The sequence below is a fragment of the Microcebus murinus genome, chromosome 4, assembly GCF_040939455.1.
Source record: "Microcebus murinus isolate Inina chromosome 4, M.murinus_Inina_mat1.0, whole genome shotgun sequence".
NCBI classification, from domain to species: Eukaryota; Metazoa; Chordata; class Mammalia; order Primates; family Cheirogaleidae; genus Microcebus; species Microcebus murinus.
Genome location: NC_134107.1, coordinates 77,706,985 through 77,728,048, shown reverse-complemented (window position 1 = coordinate 77,728,048; position 21,064 = coordinate 77,706,985).

The window sequence follows — 21,064 nt, the reverse complement described above, 5'->3', positions numbered from 1 at the left end:
GATGGAGTGCTTACATAATTTTTCCAAAGTCACAAAGGGCAAGTGGCTTTACTGTGATTTGAACCTAAGCACTTTGGCTGCAGAACCCATACTTTTGACCATGATGCCCTATTTCTTCCTTTTTCACTTTTATTTTTTCCAAAGATGATCTTGCTCAAGGAGAAACGCACAGATCACACTTGGAGAAGGGAATTCCTAAGATAACAATAGCAAGTATTGCTGAGATGTGCCTCAGCTCAGGGTCCACACATTAATGATATAGTGGAGACAAGGAAACAAAGAGCCAGTGTGAAATGTTTTTTCATCGCCCGAGCCTAATTCTATTCTCTAAAGTACCAAATAAATTAATGACTCCTAGAGTTCTGAAATGAGAGCTGATTCCACATTTTCCTAAGCCTTGGAATGACCTTGCCCTGATCTAGCTCATCCTTCACTTTTCCATTCAAGCATCACAAAGACTCTGACAATACTGTTTCATTAAAGTCATCCACTTCTGAGCGCATATTATGAGCCAGGCCCTGTGCTAGCTTTTGCATTCAGAGCCGAGTCAGTAGTAGATGCAGAAATCTGCCAGAGATGGAAAACTGGCTTTGGTGGTAAGGTTGATTAGAGAATGTGGTTTAGAAATGGTATTCCCAATGGGCCACCAGGACTTTACTCCTAAATCTGGCAGACTTACCTAGCCACCCAGCCCTGGGAAAAGCAGTACACTGTCACTCTCCTCTCAACCCCATACATTCACCCTGTGGCTGCAGCAGAGATGGCTATCCTCAGGGCAAATCTGGTCCCAAAGGAGAGGCTGATGCAACTGAGATGCGTATTTGATTTTCTCTCACATTTTCCAATCAAGTGAGCCACCTGAAGAAGCGTGAGAGAGGGATACCACAAGTTTGTCCCATGTTTTTCTCTTCTGAGGAGGAGAATAGAAATTCCTGCTCCTCTCTGTCTAGAAACAAATAGTAGGGAAATAAATGTTGCCCAACTCTGAAATATTAGTGACAGAGGATAAAATGGTTAAACACATGTAGCCTCTCAAGGAGCTTAGATTCCATTGGAAGAGACAGGCAGACAAATAGAACACCGTGAAGTAAAAGCAGGTGTGAGGAGGGGAGGAAGCAGGGGGTTATGGGGGAGATATGGTCCCAACACTATTTTCAACCACTTAAATACAAAATTCACATTATTTCCTTCTTTCTGCTAGGATTACGTTTTCATATATCATATTAATATTTCTCTTCCATTCATTCCTTAATTCATTCATCCATCAAATGTAGACAAGTATTGAAATGTATTGAGCCCTGGAGGTACAAAGCTGGTTAAGATGAAGCCAGAACCCCTTCCTCTGACTTAAAAAAAATTCTCTTGGATTAATTAACTGTGTGCGGATTAGTTATTATGAAAAACTGACTTATTGGCTGTGTGGAATGTCCTCAAGGTAGTGCCACATGGGATGTAAGCTTTGAGTAGGGGAGATCTGAAGCGCGGGTCAGGGGGCCACCTGAGCACTGTTACCCGGAAGGGAGGATGGTAAGGAGAGTTCCGTAACGAACGGGTTAAACGCCTCAGACAGGAATTGTGGAGCAGCTCCCACCCAGTCTTTGCTTCACAAATTTGCCCAGAGTCAGTATGTCTTTTATTAAGATAGAATTGTACCCACGGAAGTTCAAATGAGGTCCAGGGAATCAAATGAAAGTCTAGAATTGAATTGCTAGAACACCGAGAGTGGTTGCACTGTTCTGACGTCAAAGGACATGAGCTGGTAATTATTCTGTTTGTGAAGGGAAGATGGAAAGATTGAGGACTTGGAGATAGAGAAGCTAAATTAGCTCTAATGAAATATAATGGATATGAAAGCCAGGGTATCCTAATATGTAGTTCTATAAAATCAGATCTGGAAATGAAAAGAGTAAAAAATGCTATATAAAATTCCATTACTTGGTTGAATGGGAAGGGAACAAAGCCATTCTTTGCCAGTGTGAAACCTTATTTCAGGGGAAAGGCTACAGTCTTTATAGAAACTTCAGTCATTGAATGCTGAGTGTTGAGGGGACAGGGGAGAACTCTCTACCCCTCTCCCCAGTGCCAACTCAGCGTTCCTGGTCCTGCTCTCGGGTTCATTATTTTAAGCCATAACACCTACCACTTCCTAACATACTATATCATTTACTTCTTTTTTATGTTTTCTTGGGATTTTTGTTTGTTTGTTTGTTTTTTGAGACAGAGTCTCACTCTCTTGCCTGGGCTAGAGTGCCGTGGTGTCAGCCTCACTCACAGCAACCTCAAACTCCTGGGCTCAGGCAATCCTCGTGCCTCAGCCTCCCAAGTAGCTGGAACTACAGGCACGTGCCACCATGCCCGGCTAATTTTTTTTTCTATTTTTAGTTTTTTGGCTAATTTCTTTCTATTTATAGTAGAAATGGGGTCTTGCTCTTGCTCAGGCTGGTCTCGAACTCCTGAGCTCAAGCAATCCTCTCGCCTCGGCCTCCCAGAATGCTGGGATTACAAGCGTTAGCCACCGCGCCCAGACTGTGTTTCTTGTTTATTGTCTGTCTCTCTCACTAGAATACAAGCTTCATGAGGATGGATATCTTTGTTCCTTTGTGTATCATAGGTGCCTAGAAGGGTGCATGTGTGATGTGCTGTAGATCTTCAATAAATATTTGTTTCATGATGAATTCTTTGCCCAATTCCTCCAAGGAATTCCATTGGAGGTAGTTTCATGGGAAACTACCATGAACATGGAGGTAGTTTCATGGGAAAAAGAAAAAGTGGTTTTATGAAGAAAAAGGATCTTCTGGAAACAAGAGTGAGTGGGTTTGCAATAGATCATTCTCAGGCTCTCAATTGGAGGGGAAGACAAAGCAACTTAACTAAAACCAGAACTGAGTAATTTGGTTAGAAAAACTCCTTTCCAGGAGGTATTTAAATAAGAAAGCTGCTGCCAGGAACTTGGACTTACAACACTAATCTTTCTCCACTCCTTCCATCAATTATTTGAAGACAAAAAAATGTCCAGGTGATGTTCATTTCTTTTTCTGATTATTTAGTCCACTGTTTTGTAGAAAGTCATTGGCTAGCTTATTTAACAGCTTATCAGACCAGGTGAACTCTATACATCTGTTTTTTTTTGTTTGTTTGTTTTTTGTTTTGTTTTGTAGGGCTGTACATAGTAATGCAGGTGGATCTCATAAGTGAGTTTGATGGGTCTTCATTCAGCTGCTGCAATTGAGAAGGCATTGAAAATTGTGTTTTTCCTTCTCTAATCCTGTAATTGTTTTCTCTTCTGAAGACTGGGTTAATTATATAGTGGCTATTTTAGGGTTGCTTCTGACTACATAATGTTTGTGTTTGGTGTTTTTTCCTTAGATAAGAGGAAGAGCTTATTCTTGGGTCCCTGAAATAAAAAGGGAAGCAACAGAAGCCAACATTTGTGCAGTAGTGGCCACCAAACTTTATTTCATCAAATCATCACAATGACCCTTTGGTGTGGTACCATGACCATCACTATTTTATTTCAAATAACTGGAGGCTCAGAGTTGTCAAGTTGTTTGTCCAAAGATACATGGCTAGGAAAGGTACTCCAAGTGGTACTTGGACCTATGTCTTGGAACCTAAATCTTGGCACTCTCTACTGCCAATAAGTTGTCATAATCCTTATGCAACAATGGCTTAAGTTAGTCTTATCATAACATTATGCCTAGTAAATTATAGACTTAAGAAATATATCAACTCTTGAACTTTAAGGGGCACAACTATTTTCCAGACTAAATCTTTTCTTTTTGTTGAAATAACTTTGTGATGTCAAATAGAGGAAAATAAACTTTACCTTCCAATGTTATTTACTGATTTCATTTCTTTAAAAATAGCCAAGGTCAGTATCAAGATCTGAACTATTACTGTTAGTCTTTCTTTCTTTTTTTTTTCCTATCCTGCAATTGGAATAGCCAGAAATAACATGGAAACTTTTAACCTCCTTTCTTCACTTCACTACCACCAATCTTTGTGCCACAAGAGGCAGAGAGAATAGGATTGTGGTGGGATAGAATCTAACAAGATTTCCTTTTACAGGCTCAGCTTGAGTATTGATCTTTTCTAATAACATTTTACCATTAAGTAGTCTTCCTTCCTTCCTTTCTTTCTGAAACTAGAAGCCATTTATTCCTCCTTATGCTAATATATGTATTTTGAAATGTTCTGAAATAGCACCATACAGAGAATCATCTCTTTGATAGAAATTTTTGAATATTTTCCAAATTCTGCTAGATATCTTTACTCTCGCTTTGGCACAGTGCTGATTGCTGCCCCCAGACCTATTCCTTGCCCCACCCCTGCTTGAAGGGCTGATCCTTGTAGGCTGTTTCCCAGGTTCATGTGTCTGCAACCTTTGGATTGCGGGTGGCCAGTGGGAAGCCCTATAGGAGATTGAGGGGTGAGAGAAATGGAGATCCCAGGGTATTTCTCTTCATTTGCATCTTTTCGGGGGGTTATCTCTGGCTAGGCTATATGTTTTCCAGGGCACTAACTCCTGTCTGACAGGCCTGCCATGAAACTGGCTTCTGCTGAGTAACCCCGGCACCTGGACACTGGTAACCTTGGCTTTTGCCTTTAGCTACCCAGCCTAGGCATAGGAGTGGCTCCCCGATGTGCTACGGATTTCCTCGCACCATTTCATTTGGTTTCTCAGCTCCGTCTTTTGTGGAATCAACTTCCTGCATTATGTACCCTCTGAGTAAATACTTCAAGTACATTTTCCTGGTTATGCCCTGACCAAAACAGGAACTGATACTCGTTTTTTTTTTTTTTTTTTTTTGAGACAGAGTCTCGCTTTGTTGTCCAGGCTAGAGTGAGTGCCGTGGCGTCCTAGCTCACAGCAACCTCAAACTCCTGGGCTCGAGTGATCCTTCTGCCTCAGCCTCCCGGGTAGCTGGAACTACAGGCATGCGCCACCATGCCCGGCTAATTTTTTATATATATATCAGTTGCCCAATTAATTTCTTTCTATTTATAGTAGAGACGGGGTCTCGCTCTTGCTCAGGCTGGTTTTGAACTCCTGACCTTGAGCAATCCGCCCGCCTCGGCCTCCCAAGAGCTAGGATTACAGGCGTGAGCCACAGCGCCCGGCCTAATACTCGTTTTAAGATTACTGAGACAAACAGTGTTGTTAAACTGTAACAGTAGTAAACATTGACTTACTTGATGAGGGAATTGGCTTTGATTCTGAATGAGTTCACACTTCACTGCAGTGGATCAGTAGGAAAACGAACAGGCAGTGATTTTTACATGAATTCACGGTTATCTGTAAAGTAGAGATATCACTTCTTTTTAAAAAATTAATAAACTTTATTTTTTAGAGCGGTTTTTGGTTCAGAGAAAAATTGAGCGGGAAGAACAGAGAGTTCCCAAATACCCCCTGGCCCCACACATGCCCATCACTACTTTTTGATTTTCTCAAAAATAGAGGACTTCGTAAACAGATACCAATCCTAGTTCTTGTTGTTCTATTTGTGAGGGATTGTATTGAGAGGGCAAAAGAAATGTAGCATTCTAGAATTTTCTGCTAGGCAATGTAGTAAATAATAGCTACTTCTATGTAGTTAATGCTTTGAAGAGAAACACAAGCCATGAATCTATTCAGCTGGAAATGGAAATGGAACATATGAGTGCCTTTGAGGTCTGAGAAAATGGAGGAGAGGTGGGGCTGAGGTTTGGGTGCTGCTTACAGGAGAAGAGGAGGAAGCTTGAAACTCCCCTCTCTATTTGATGGTACATGTTGCAGGGGTGGAGAGGAGGGGCACCATATAGACACACCAGAGCAGAAGCCAAGCAGATTAACTCCTGATGTTACAAGGCATTTTAGTAATTCCATCTTAAAACATAGAGGCTCTTGGCACAAGAGAACACCTTGCATGTGCTGAAGAGAAACAAGTTGGAAGGCTCACAAATAGCAAAGATGGGACAACAGTGAGCACTAAAATTCACTGGGAATAATTGAGTAACACCTCAGCAACTTGGGAGACTTGAGAAGTCACATAGAGCAGAGATGACCTGGCATTTTGAGAAACACCTCAGACATTGCCCCCTTGCTTCTGACTTCTTTCCCTCCCTCCCTCCCTCCCTTCCTCCCTCCCTCCCTCCCTCCCTTCCTTCCTTTTGACAATTATTTATGAGTGTCTACTTAAGTGTCAGGCACTGTTCTAGGCAATGGTAATATATTAATAAATAACAGAGACCAAAAAAAAAAAAAAAAAAAAAAGAAGAAGAAGAAGAAGAAAAAAACCCTTGCCTTTATTCTGGTGGGAGAAAAGAGCCTATAAATATAATAAATAAGTCATTGTGATATAGCATGCTAAAGGGTGAAGAGTGCAATGGGAAAATCTAGAGATAGCAAGAGTACTAGGGTTGGGGTTGAGGATGGAGTGGGATTGGGTAGGGTAGAACTCATTGAGAAGGTGACTTTTGGCAAAGACTTTAGGAAGCAAAAGAGGGAGCTATGAAATACTTATCGGAAGAGCATTCCTGGTAAAGGGGACAGCAAATGTAAAGGCCCGAAGGTAAGAGTTGCTTTATAAAGTTAAACGTACATTTAGCCTGTGACCCAGTAATCCCACTCCAGGGTGTTTACCCAAGAGAAATGAAAATCATGTCCACACAAAGAGTTGTACACTAACGTTTATAGTGACTTTATTTATGTCAGTCAAAAATAGAAAACATCACTAACATCCATCAAGAGGAAAATGGACAAATGAACTGTGATATATTCATACAATGGAATACTACTCATCAATTAAAAGAAAAGAACTATGAATACAATATGAATGAATCTTTTTTTATTTCATCATATTATGGGGGTACAAATATTGTTAAGGTTACATATGTTGCCCTTGCCACCCCCCCACCCTCCCACCCCGCCGAGTCAGAGCTTCTAGCGCGTCCATCCTCCAGGTGGTGCGCATTGCACTCATGAATGAATCTTAAAAACATTACATTAAATCAAAGAAGCCAGGCACAAAAGAATATATACTGTTTGATTCCATTTATATTAATATTAAGTCTAAGAATAAGCAAAGCTAATCTATGGTGACAGAAATTATAACAGTGGTTGCCTATAAAGGTGGATGGGCATTGACTGGACAAGCATCTGAGAGACAGAAATGTTCTATATCTTGATGTGGATGGTGGTTACAAGGGTGTCTATAATTACTAAAACTCTGTGAACTGAATACTTAAGATTTGCATATTTTATTATATATCAATTATATCTCAGTTAAGAAATGTGTGCCTGGAGTTTTGCTGAGGACAAGCAGGGAATCAGGGTATTTCATGTGGAGTGAGTGAAGACGAAGACGAATGTAGCGTGTGATGAGGACAAAGACATGATAAGGAATGGAGTGAATCACATAGGCATGGTAGGCTAGCGTAAGGCCACTGGATCTCATTCTGGATGAAATAGGGAGGCTTTACAGGATTTTGGTGTAAATCCTGGTGAAGTCCAAAATGCTGTGATATATGTTTTCGTAAGTTCACTCTGGCTGCTGCATTGAGAAAGACTATGGGCAGATCCATCAGGAGACTAAGCAATAATCAGAGCTAGAGCTAGTGATGGCTAAGATGAGGGCGGTAGCAGTGGAGATGGTAAGAAGAGTTTGGATTCTAGATACATGTTTGAAGGTAGAGATGATGGAATTTGTGGAAAGATGAGACTTGGGATATGAGAGGAAGAAAGAAATAAAAAGTGACTCAAATTTTGGCTTGAGCAACTAGAAATATGGAGTTGCTTATTAGCTGAGATTGGGAAGACTACAGGTGGAGAAGGCTTTATGGGCATGTTAAGTTTGGGATGCCTATTGGACATCCAAGTAGAGATGATGATTAAACAGTTGGATACTGGGAGTTTTTAGCATACAGATGTTATTAAAAAGCCACCAGACTGGGTAAGACCAAGGAATTGAGCGTGAATAGAAAAAAATGAGAAGTCTAAGGGTATTTGGATATCAGAAATGCTGACGGGATACCTGGTCTGCCCATGTTAGTCAGAAAGTAGAGGTCAACAGTAGGAAAGGGGTGGAAACCTCAGCATTGGCAGGCATAGAAGAGGAGACATAGTCTCCTTTTTCTTCTTTTATAGCTCAACATCAGAGGACAGATATCAGGATGGAAAGGGATAAAGAGGAGAGAAGACATCAACCCTCTTCTTTCTCTTCACTCTCCTCTCAAGCTTTTAGAGCCATGAATTTAGACTACGCTAGGGCAAAGAGAAAGAGGAATTTGGGTCAAACTTGAGAATTGAAGCTTAATGAAAAGCACACTCTTTTAAAGATCCAAAATGTGACTGAACTACTGAAAGTGACTTCAAAGTTACAGAGCCAGAATGGCACCTTGAGAGATCATGCTCCCCAGCCTGGAAAATGATATGAGGGGGTGTTTAACAGAGCACAGGGGGTATCAGTTATTGGGGAAAAAACACAAAACTTTTACTGTTTGTATATCTGTGTGAATTTTACTGTTTGTATCTCTGTTCACAAAACTGGGCATATCACTATTTGATGCTATGAGATCAAGAGAGATAGTTTTGGACTTCAATTTGCTCACCTTAAAATAAGTAGGTTGGGCTACATGATAGTCTACAAGATCATTTCTAAATCTCAAATTTTGTCATTTGATTTGAAGCATTTGAGATCAGTAGTGGAATATTGATGCTAAGCCAAGATTTTGGTAAATAGTTATTTTTTTTTCTGTGAAACTATATTTGGAGGAATAGAATTGGACCATTTGAGTTGCTGTGAAACTAAAGAGCTTTTCAAATCCAGTTATTAAAATACTTTAAAGATTCTGCTTTTAAGGTAAGCATTACCAATAATAAGGAGCAATACAATTTTTGCTGCTATATGCAGAGCAAGTATATCAATGAAATTTCAGATTATGCAGACACCTGCTTTACTGGGTTTAATGAGAATCTAAAAATAAGAACTAATGTCCTATGTGGAGATAAACAGTCTGACAGATTTGTTTGACACAAAGAGTTCCCAACATGGAGGAACATATAATTCCAACTTGTGTTTTGGCCTCTTTAAGCCCTCAAACAGCAATCTTTTAGGAAACTTAATGATAAATGTGTTCCAGAAATGATTTCCTATAATTCTTCCACATTAGTGGAAAAATCAGCTAAGGTCTCAGAATGCAAATCAGTGATTTACCATACAAAATTTATTCTAATTTCCTCTTGGGAAGAAACTTGCAATTGAAACACATTGGTTTTGAGTAGATTTGAGGCCTATTTTGCAACTTCCAATATACAAATATTGAACCTTAAATAATAACTAATGGTCACAGCATCTATGAGACTATTTACGTTATAAAAGAAGAAAGGCATCTGAAATTGACTCTGGGAATTCATTGTTATTTTGAGGAAATGGTTTTCTAAGATTTAAAAGATTAATGTAATTATAAAAAAATAAGGTTTTTTAAGAATCTGGGTGTATCATTCCAATGAAGGGAAAAACAATCAATAAGATCTTACTTGATATGCTCAATGCAGTTCTGAGCCCTTGGCAGGTACTGACTGGTCACTTGATAGGGTTTTCATAGGAATGAAGGGACTTAATATAGAAAGGGCACATTTTGTCCATTTATTTATTCATTTAGAACTGAGGTGAAGCTGTCAACTTTATCTAAGCAGTAATGAGATAGTAGACTAAGATGCCAATTTCAGTAAAAATAAAAAACGGGTGAAATGTATAAATTTAATAGTTCTTATCCAGAATATCCCAGTGTGTGATGGTTTGCTTGACTGTGTTGCATAGTTTTTTTCTAACTTTTATTTCTGTACATATGCTTAAAAAAATTTTTAAATGCTATTTTCTTTGAAAACCAAGAAATATGGGTGTAATATATACATATAGAGAGAGGAGAGAGATATAGGTGTGTTTACCTACATATACATGTATATATGCACATATATATCTGCTATGTTGCAGATGGTACTGAATTTATAGCCATGAGGCCTGCAGTTTGATCCTGGACCCATCACTTTTTGCTGTATAACTTTAATTCAGACCTTTAGTAACTCAGAAATATTTCACTACCTATCATCTTCACTATAGACAAATGGCAGTATTATGAAAAGGCATTGAAAAATACATGGAGAAAAATATAAAACATGCTGTCTATATGTATATCTATCTATATCTCTGTCTTTATAGATATATCTATCTACTATGTACAAGTCCTTTACATGGTTCCTCACAGTAAATTGTGAGATCAGTAGTAGCCCCATTTTACAGATGAGAAAACTGAGCTAAAAAAAACCTAAGAAACTTGTTTAAGGTCACAGAGATATTAATAGTTAATTGTCCATAAAGGTTGATTCCTAGCCTATTTGGCTTTAAATCCATGCTCTTCACTCTGCTGTGCTATCCCCTTTCTGAAAACCTACTAAGGAGGCAATACAAATCTATAATAAAATTAATTAGAGACTTTCAAATGAATCCACTCTAGGCTTTAAAAAATAATCAGTATTTAAATACCATTTGCCTTTATATACAACTCATTACACTGTGCTCACTTTTCAGGAATGTAAGTATTATATAAGATGAAGCATGTCTTTTAAAATGAATACCATAGCTGTGTTGTTGGCTTTAAAAGATCTTTTTTTGCTTTATTTTGTATGTATACTTTATTGACATCTCCACTAGTATCATGGGTAGAATCCTTTACTAAGAATAGAAATAACGTAGAAGGGATCACATATATGTGAGGCATGAGGACCTTAGTCATAACCAGCAAAGGTTTGTTGAACTCCCACAATGTGTCAGAAGGTGTTCAGGCAAAGGCAGACAAATGCACAAAACAACTTCCCTACTGTTATGTACCATCAAATAGTGTGACAAAGAGGCAATATTCATTGCACTCCATAGATATAGAGATACAGAGATATATTCACATATTTCCAGTGATGCATTCAACCTGTTTCCCAAGCCACACTAGGTAAGAGGTAAAAAATAACAGGGTCAGAAAGCAGTACAAATATGGTATTCTTTTTTTAAAATTTCAGAATATTATGGGGGTACAAACATTTTAGTTACATGTTATGACTTTGCCACACTCAAGCCATGATTTGAAGCATGCCCTTTCCTCCCTACAATGCTCACCATGTCCATTACTTGTGAGTTTACCCACCCCAACCCCCCAACTCCCAGAGAAGATTACTACTGTGAGAGCACCTTAGTGTTGATCAGTCAGTGCCAATTTGAGGGTGAATACATGTGGTGCTTATTCTTTCATTCTTGTGATACCTCACTTCGGAGGATGGGCTCAAGCTCTATCCAGGAAAATATAAGAGGTGCTAGATCACCATCATTTTTTGTAATTGAATAGTATTCCATTGTATACATATACCATATTTTATTAATCCATTCATGGATCGACGGGCACTTGGGTTGTTTCCACAGCTTTGCTATAGTGAATTGTGCTGCCATAAACATTCAAGTGCAGATGTCTTTATTATAGAATGTCTTTGGTCTTTTGGGTAGATGCCTAATAGTACAATTGCTGGATCAAATGGTATTTATATTTTTAGCTCTTTGAGGTATCTCCAAATTCTTTTCCACAGAGGTTGTACTAATTTACAGTCTCTCCAGCAGTGTAAGAGTGTTCCTATCTCTCCACATCCTCACTAACATTTGTTGTTTTGGGATTTTTTGATAAAGGCCAATCTCACTGGGGTAGGTGATATCTCATTGTGGTTTTGATTCACATTTCCCTAATGATTAGAGATGTTGAACATTTTTTATATGTTTGCTGGCCATTATTCTGTCTTCTTTTGAAAAGTTTCTGTTCATGTCCTTTGCCCATTTATTGATGGGGTTGTTCAATTTTTTTCTTGTTGATTTTTTTGGGTCCTAGATAGATTCTTGTTATCAGTCCTTTATCAGATGTGTAGATAGCAAATATTTTCTCCCATTCTGTAGGCTGTCTATTCTCTCTTATGATAGTTTCCTTGGCTGTGCAAAAGTTTTTACATTTGATCAGGTCCCATTTATTTATTTTTGTTGCTGCTGTGATTGCTTCGGGGTTCCTCTTCATAAATTCTTTGCTGAGACTAATGTCTGAAAGAGTCTTCCCTACATTTTCTTCTAGGATTCTTAAGGTTTCGTGCCTTAGGCTTAAGTCTGTTATCCATTGTGGATTGATTTTTGTAAGAGGTGAAAGGTGGGGATCCAGTTTCAATCTTCTGCATGTAGTTATCCAGTTTTCCCAGCACCATTTATTGAAAAGAGATTCTTTCCCCCAGTGTATATTTTTGTCTGCTTTGTGAAAGTTTAGATGACAATATGTGGATGGTTTCATCTGTGGATTCTCAGTCCTGTTCCAAAGGTCTATATCTCTGTTCTTATGCCAGTAACATGCTGTGTTAGTTAGTATAGCCTTGTGGTACAGCTTGAAGTCTGGTAGACTGATACCTCCCAGTTTGTTCATTTTGCTTAAGATTGCTTTGGCTATATGAGGTCTTCTCTGGTTCCACACAAAGCGGAGAATTATATTTTCTAGATCTGTAAAGAATGATGATGGTACTTGGATAGGGATTGCATTAATTCTGTAGATCACTTTGGGTAGTATGGACATTTTATCAATGTTAACTCTGTTAATCTATGAGCAAGGTAGATTTTTCCATGTGTTTACATCTTCTACAATTTCTTTTCTTAGTGTCTTGTACTTCTCCCTGTATATGTCTCTTACCTCTTTTGTTAAATATATTCCTAGATATTTAATTTTCTTTGAGGCTATTGTAAAAGGCATTGTATTTTTAATTTAAATTTCTGTAAGACTGTTATTGGTGTATATGAATGCCTCTGATTTGTGTGTATTGACTTTGTAGCCTGAGACTTTACTGAATTCATTTATCAATTCCAGGAGTATCTTGGTTGAAACCTTGGGGTTTTCTAGATATAATATTATATCATCAGCAAAGAGTGACAGTTTGATCTCTTCTGCCCCCATTTGGATGCCCTTAATTCTCCTCTATTGTCTAATTTCTCTAGCAAGAACTTCTAGCACTATGTTGAATAGAAGTGGAGATAGCGGACAATCTTGTCCGGTTCCAGTTCTAAGTGGAAATGCATTCAATTTTTCCCCATTCAGTATGATATTGGCTGTGGGTTTATCATATATGGCCTTAATAATTTTAAGGGATGTCCCGTCTATTCCTATTTTGTTAAGAGTTTTTATCATAAAGGAGTAGAGGACTTTGTCAAATCCTTTTTCTACATCTATTGAGAGAACCATATGATCTTTGTTCTTGCTTTTATTTATGTGGTGATTGCATTTATAGATTTGCATATGTTGAACCAGCCTTGCATCTCTGGGATAAAGCCCACTTGGTCATGGTGAGTTATTTTTTTGACATACTGTTGGATTCACTTTGCTAAAATTTTGTTGAGGATTTTTGCATCTATATTCATGAGGTATATTGGTCTGTAGTTTTCTTTTTTGGTTGTGTCCTTTCCTGGCTTTGGTATCAAGGTGATATTGGCTTCATAGAATGAGTTGGAGAGGATATCATCTTTCTTAACATTGTGGAATAATTTCTGTAGTGTAGGCATGAGTTCTTTGTATGTTTGATAAAACCCAGAAATGAACCCATCTGGTCTGGGACTTTTCCTTTTTGGAAGGTTTTTAATTGCTGCTCCAATTTCTGTTCTTGATACTGGTCTGTTCAGGAATTCTAGTCCCTCTTACATGAACTAGTCCCTCTTACATGAGGTTATATGTTTCTGGGAATTTGTTCATTTCCTCCACATTATGTAGTTTTGGGGCATATAGGTTTTTATAGTATTCAAAGATAATGTTTTGTATTTCTATGGTGTCTGTTGTGACCTCTCCTTTTTCATTTCTAATTGAGTTTATTTGAATCCTTTCCCTTTTAGTTCTTGTCAAATCTAGCAATAGGGCTGTCAATTTTGTTTATCTTTTTGAAAAACCAGCTTTTGGTTTTGTTGATCTTCTGTATAGTTCTTTTGTTCTCAATTTAATTTAGTTCTGCTCTGATATTAGTTATTTCTTTTCCTCTACCATGTTTGGACTTGATTTGCTCTTCCATTTCCAGTTCCTTGAGACTGTTTATTAGCTTGTTGATTTTTCAGCTTTCTGTTTTTTGGATGTGAACATTTAATGCTATTAGTTTTCCTGAGAGAATGCTTTTGCTGTGTCCCACAGATTTTGATAACTTGTGTCCTCAATATCATTTAGTTCAAAGAATCTTTTGATTTCCCTCTGTATTTCCTCCTTGACCCAACAGTTATTCAATAATAGATTGTTTAATTTCCATGACTTTGTGAAGTGGTGAGTATTTCTGTTGGAAGTGAATTCTAATTTTATACCACTATGATGTGAGAAGATACATGGTGTAATTTCTTGAATTTGTTAAGGTCTGATTTGTGGCCTAGTATGCAATCAATTTTGGAGAAAGTTTCAGGAGCTGATGAGAAGAATGTATATTTGGCTTTATTTGGGTGGAATGTTCTGTAGATGTCTGTTAGACCTTTTTATTCGAGAGATGTTTAAGTCTATTATTTCCTTGCTTATTTTCTGTTTGGAAGATCTGTCTAGTTCAGTCAGTGGAGTGTTGAAATCTCCAGCTACTAGGGTGTTATTGTTTATCATGCTATTTAGATCAGACAGGATTTGCTTTATGTATCTGGGTGTTTCTGAATTGGGTGCATAAATATTAAGAATTGATAAGTCTTCTTGCCATATCTTCCCTTTCACCATTATATAGTGGCCATCTTTGTCCTTTCTTACTTTTGCTATTTTAAAGCTTATATTATCTGAAATAAGTATAGCTATTCCCGCTTTCTTTTGGCTTCCAATTGGCTAGAGGATTGTTTTCCATCCCTTGACCTTGAGACTGAAAGTATCTTTGTGGGTTAGACAGCAGATACTAGGTTTGTGGATTTTTATCCACTGTTCCAGTATGTCTCTTCATAGGACAATTCAAGCCATTCACATTTATTGAGAGGATTGATATTTGGGGTAGATTTCCATTAATATTGTTGGGTGAATTCCTATTATTTTGTTTTACTCCTTGAGTCATCATGGAATCCAGCTTTTAGATTTTAACTCTTAAGTGAATTTACTTTGAAGGGTGTCTATTGTGCTGCTCACTGTATAATGCAGGTCTGAATACTTCCTGTAGGGCTGGTTTGGTCTTTGCAAATTCCATCAGCGATTGCTTATCTAGGAAGGTCTTTATTTCTCCCTCATAGATGAAGCTTAGTTTTGCTGAGTAGAGAATTCTAGGTTGGCCATTGTTCTGTCTTAGAAGATTAAGGATAGGCACCCAGTCCCTTCTGGCTTGTAAAGTTTCAGTTCAGAAGTTTCCAGTTAGTCTCTTAGGTTTTCCTTTGTAGGCAATCTGCTGTTTTCACCTCACTGCTTGAAGGATTGCTTCTTTCGTGTTTACTTTGGTCAGCCTAATAACTATGTGACTTGGTGATTGCCTTTCACATCGAGTCTCCCAGGATTTCTGTGTACTTCTTGTATCTGGATATCTAGATTTCTGGCCAGGCAAGGCATATTTTCCTCCAATATTCTATGAAATAAGTTTTCCAGACCTTGTATACTTTCTTTTGCTCTCTCTCTCTCTCTCTCTCTCTCTCTCTCTCTCTCTCTCTCTCTCTCTCTCGTATGTCTATGATTCTTATATTTGGCTCCTTTACATAATCCCACATTTCTTATATGTTTTGGTCTTGTCTCTTGTTTCTGTGTTCTTTTTCTTCATCCAATTTGTTTATCATATAGACATTATCTTCAAGCTCTGAGATTCTTTCCTCTGCATGATCCATTCTGTTCTTGAGGCTTTCCACTGTGTTTTGTAGTTCCCTAAATGCGTCTTTCATTTCCAGAGTTTCTGTTTGGTTTTTCCGTAGTATTTCAATTTCTTTAGATAATTTTTCATTCGTTTCCCGTATTGTTCTTGCGGCTTCTTTGTGTTGGGTTTCTATTTTCTCTTCAATTCCACTGAGTTTTCTTACAATCCAAATTTGTAATTCTTTCTCTGTCAGTTTAATCATATCATGTAAGTTGGTATCTATTGATGGAGATTGAATGTTTTTTTTTGGGGTGACTTTTCTCTCTGATATTTCATGTTTCCTGTGTTCTTTTGCTGATTCTTTCTCATCAGGTGACTTTGTTGAGAACTGGGGGTGCTGAGGTTGGTTTATGGCCATATCTCCAAGTCCCCAATGAGATGTTCCTTGACAGTGATGGGGAGATGTGCTCTGGTCACATATTGCCTTAGAGGTATTTTAGCCTGTTGGGTTGTCTCTGACCTGTTGTCTTTGCCTCTTGCCAAAGGTGATTGATGCATTTGGACCCCTTGCTTAAGCTCCTAGGTTGTTAATCACTCATGTGTGTGACTCTGCTGCCCTCCACTAGTTTGAGATGGGAGGCACTGTGTTGAGCTATGGGGTTACCCTCTTTGTTGTTGCTTGTAGTTTGCATGGAGGAGTTGATTATTAAGGTATTCTAATGCCTTTGTGTTGGGCTCTAAAATCCTGAATGGGGTATACAAGCTCCCCAACCTTTGGGAAATGTCTTGTCACTCCGAAGGGTTACTCGAGCCCTGTCGTCACGTTAGGTGGGGTAAGGGCAACAGGTACCTGCAAGCCTGAGAGTGTATACTTCTGTGGTTGATCTGCTGCTAGGGGAGAGCTGCTAATATGTAATTCAGGGATCTGTCACCACATTTGTGAGGCAGCTGCAGGTGGGGGGTGTCAATTGGTGCAATGCTGAGAACTCTGGCCAGATTTTCCTTCCAAGTCCACAAACCCCAAAGCTGGTAGTGGCCTGGGCACCAAGGGTGAGTCTTAATGTTATGTTCTTATCAAATGATCAAAACCAACTTGCTGAACTGAAACAACTGTCCCCTTTTGTTTAGTTCCAAGGTTGGACGGATTCATGCCAGTCACACTGAGAAAGCAACTTTTCTCCCTTCTTCCTGCCTCCAAGGGCAGAATCTGCCCTGCTGGGCTGGGGGTGGGGCTTGTTGCCTGAGACTGCTGCACATCCCCAGCCCAGAAAACATCTTCTCTTGTTTCTCCCCTCCTCCAAGGATGGGGTCTGTCCTGCTGGAGACAATATCAAGCCACTGGGCTGGGGGGGGGACTTATCTGAGGCCCCTGTGGGTTTCAGCACAGGAAGCAGTTTTTCTCATTACTCCCCACCTCCAAGAAGGGTAGAGTTTGTCCAGTTGGCATGAAATACCAGTGGCTGGGTTGGGGGAGGAGCACTGTCTGAGGGCCCCATAGGACTCAGCCCAGAAATCAGCTTCTCTCATCACTCCTCACCTCCAGGGGTGGGGCCTGTCTGCCCTCGGGAAAAGATAAGCAGCAGGGTTGGGGAAGGAATGTTCAGAAAGTGGCTTCTCTCATTACTCCCCTCCTCCAAGGGCAGGACCTGTTCTGTTGTGCAGGGACTGGGGTGTTGCTTGAGACTGTTGCCTAAGCTTGCCCTGCTGGGCTGGAGAAAGGGTGGTGCCCAGAACTGCAATATGCCTCAGCATTTCTAGGTTATGGACCCCCAAAATGGTGGCTGCCCACCAACAGAGAGCCAGCAATGGAGGCGACTGCTCGGCAAGTAGGGGGGCAATGAGTGCTGGGTTTGACAGGCTGTCTCAATAAGCTGCTGACTATCCCCACTGCTTCCCTGACTGACAATCTCACATCAGTGCAGTAGGAGGTCCTGCACTCTCTGTCCCACCCAGTGCCAGCAGAATCTTTGCCAGTTTCCAGGGACAGAGCCTCCCTTTTGGTGTTCAGCTCCTTTGTTCTTGTCCCACTGACCACCAGAGGCAAGGTGCCTATCTCCAAACTCCCTCCTGCAGACCCAGGAAGTGTCCACTCAGACCAGTCCCTCCCCTGCCCAATGTGGACCTAGCACAGAGCACTGGAGAGTTAAAAATGTTTCCCACTCCTGTCTCTACTCACACAGCCTGTCATCCCATGCCACAACTTCACACTGACTTCAGGTGCTTCCCTGCCTGCGTGGATGTGGAGGTCAGTGGAGGAAGAGTCGTCCTCCTGTGGGTCAGATCACACTGCCCTGGCTGCTGACAGGCATGGCCATCCCACGCTCTATTCCCCATTGTATATCTCGCACTCTGCAGACTTTGTGGTGGATTCTCCAATTCACCTTTTATTTTTTCCAGTGCTGCATGTCCCGCACTGTTTCTCTGTAGATTCAGGACGCTGTTCTTGTGGGAGAGTGATCCACTAGTGTGTAGCTGTCAGTGTTCCTCACCTCCTACTCAGGGAGCAGAGAGTCAGGAGGTTACCACTAATCTGCCATTTTTTCCTCCTATATCCAAATATGATATTCTTTTTGTTGTGTGTCATTCACCCCAGACACCTGGAGTCTTTACTGATTACTTCTGTTTTCCTCAGAGTATGTCACCAGAACATACACCACCAAACACTATCATTTTACTTCTTTCCATCCTCAGCTTTGCTGCCTAGGGTAAGGTCTGCTGCCAAATTTCCCAGTGCCAAAGAAGCAGATGCTGCTGCCCAGGGCTCTTGCCTTGGCTCCTTCCTGCTCCCTGCTTTCCCCAGTACTGAAGCTATTTCATTGTGCCAAAGCCACTGATGTGGGCAGCTTTGGTGCAGAAATCTCATGTCATGTTCTCCACTGGTGTGTGGAGAATCTCCCCATCTCTTTTGTATCACACTCCTAGTATATGTGTAACTCATGCCCTGAGGCCTCACCAATCTGTTGGTAGAAATGAAACCACATTATCATAATGCCTAGAATTGGCTGGGTTTTTTGCCCTCATTTATAAAACTGCAGTGATTTAGCAATCCCTGTCCTTGCCCAAGTCTTCCCACTTGAGTGGGAACCCTTAGATTGCATCTTTGTGCACTCAGAAACAGATCTGTTTAGATGTTTCTACCCAGAGTCCTCCTTCGGGCTGTCTCTTCTTTACTCCAGCCTCTTCCCTCTGCCTTAGAAAATATCTGTGAAAAGTATGCTTAAAAATAGAGACTTTAGTATTATGAGCCCCAGATCCATGATCCTGAGTTCTGAGGCACTGTGGTGTCCTTGTAATAAATTTCCATGGTTTACTTAAGCAGGTTTAAGTTAGTGTCTATCACTTCCAACAAAAAGAATCTCAGCTGACACACTGTGGCAGCAAGTGGTGATCTGTTTGTGAGCATTGTTACTGTTTATGTTCTGAATCATTTCAGGTCTTGAGAATTCCCAAGATTGTCCCAAACACTTCATCACTAGTTATATCCTACACAATGAAGCTCTGTCAGGGTAATTAATCTTGAGGGCCCAACTATTTTACTCTGTCTGATGTGATTTGTTGTCAGCATTGATTATTGAACAGCTTGTTTGGTGATTTTATTTTCCTCTGATATTGCAAAATTTAACACTCTCAATCTCACGAATTTATTTATGTTTATAAACATTTAAATTGAAAACATTCTTTTAATAAACCACTCTCCTTGCAGCTGTACTGCTATGTTGCAGGTAGTTGGATTTTATAGCCTGGAGATTTACAATTTGGTCCTGGGCCCATCGCTTTTTGCTGTATGACTTCAATTCAGATCCTTAGTATCTCTGGAATTATTTCATTATCTATAAAACAGACCAATGACATAGTGTTATGAAAACGCATTGAAAAATATGAAGTCTATAAAAAGTAGAGATAAATAATGAAAATAGTAAACAAAAGAATATTGAGAGTTTTGTCTCAGTTTCCCTACATAAGATAGGTTTGCAACATTTTCTTATTTAAACGCTTTTCATAATAATTGTGGAAATACTACAAGAAAAAAGTTCAAATAGCATTAAACCTAAAATTGGTAGAGAAATAATAATGATGTATTTGAAAGAATATTTTTAGTAGAATAAAATACATATTTATGAATTTATAAATGAGATAAAAACATGGATTTCCATCAGAATCTTCTTTGTAGTCTTTTTAGTGTTTGGTACAGATGTCTTCTCTGGATATACTATCACAGAAACTTTATTTCTAGGCTTAGGTTATGAATAAATATGCAAATTTATCAATGTTGAACTTGGCTAAACAGTCTCTAACTCAGCCATATTTTAGGATGGGGAGAGGGGAGACAGAAATAATGTTTAATTCTGTCTTTGCTAAAAGGTTGGTGAAGATGTTAAGATACCAATTTCTTTTATATATATATATATACATTCGTTTTATATATATATATTTTTAGTAGAGACAGGGTCTCACTATTGCTCAGGCTGGTTTTGAACTCCTGAGCTCAAGGGATCCTCCCACCTCAGCCTCCCAGAGTGCTAGGATTATAGGCATGAGCCACCGCGCCCAGCCCAAGATATTCATTTCTTTAATAGGTGCTAGATGTCATCACCCGAATTAGATGAAAATTAAGATTAACCAGTAATATTAACTTCCTGATGACTAGAAAATGTTCAATGTTTGGATTTTGGACTAAAGTTAAATATATTTTTATGACTTGCTGGTGACTATTTACTTCTTATTTGAAGTTCTAAGCATTGCTTTCTCCTTTCATTCCTATTGTAACAAAAACATTGTTTTCAACATTATTTTATGTTTATTTTGTTTGTATGCTTGGGCTTAGTTATAGCAGGCTTGGTAATATTAGTACAATATGGCATCATATATCCAGAATGATTGTGACTAAATTAGCTAACACATTTTTAAAAGTCTAAAAACGTGTGTTATTTATTTAATATAATTTAAAATGGATTTGTTTCTATCAAGTCAATTGATATGAATAGAATTATCACTAAATATATTGCACTGGAGCTGCTAGCTTTTATTTTTATTCAATAGAACCAACATGAATTCTGTATGAATTGTCAAAAATTCTGAATTAGTGGTGTACAAATTGAGATAGAATCTCCTAGATTTTAAATTCAAATGTACTTTCTAGTTTTTTCCTTTTCTCTATAGCATATTCCCTGATTCCAGAAATAAATTGGATGAATCTTCCTTTCACCCTCTGCAAGATAAATTGAGTTTCCTTGTGTGAAAGCAAACCAACTAGAAATA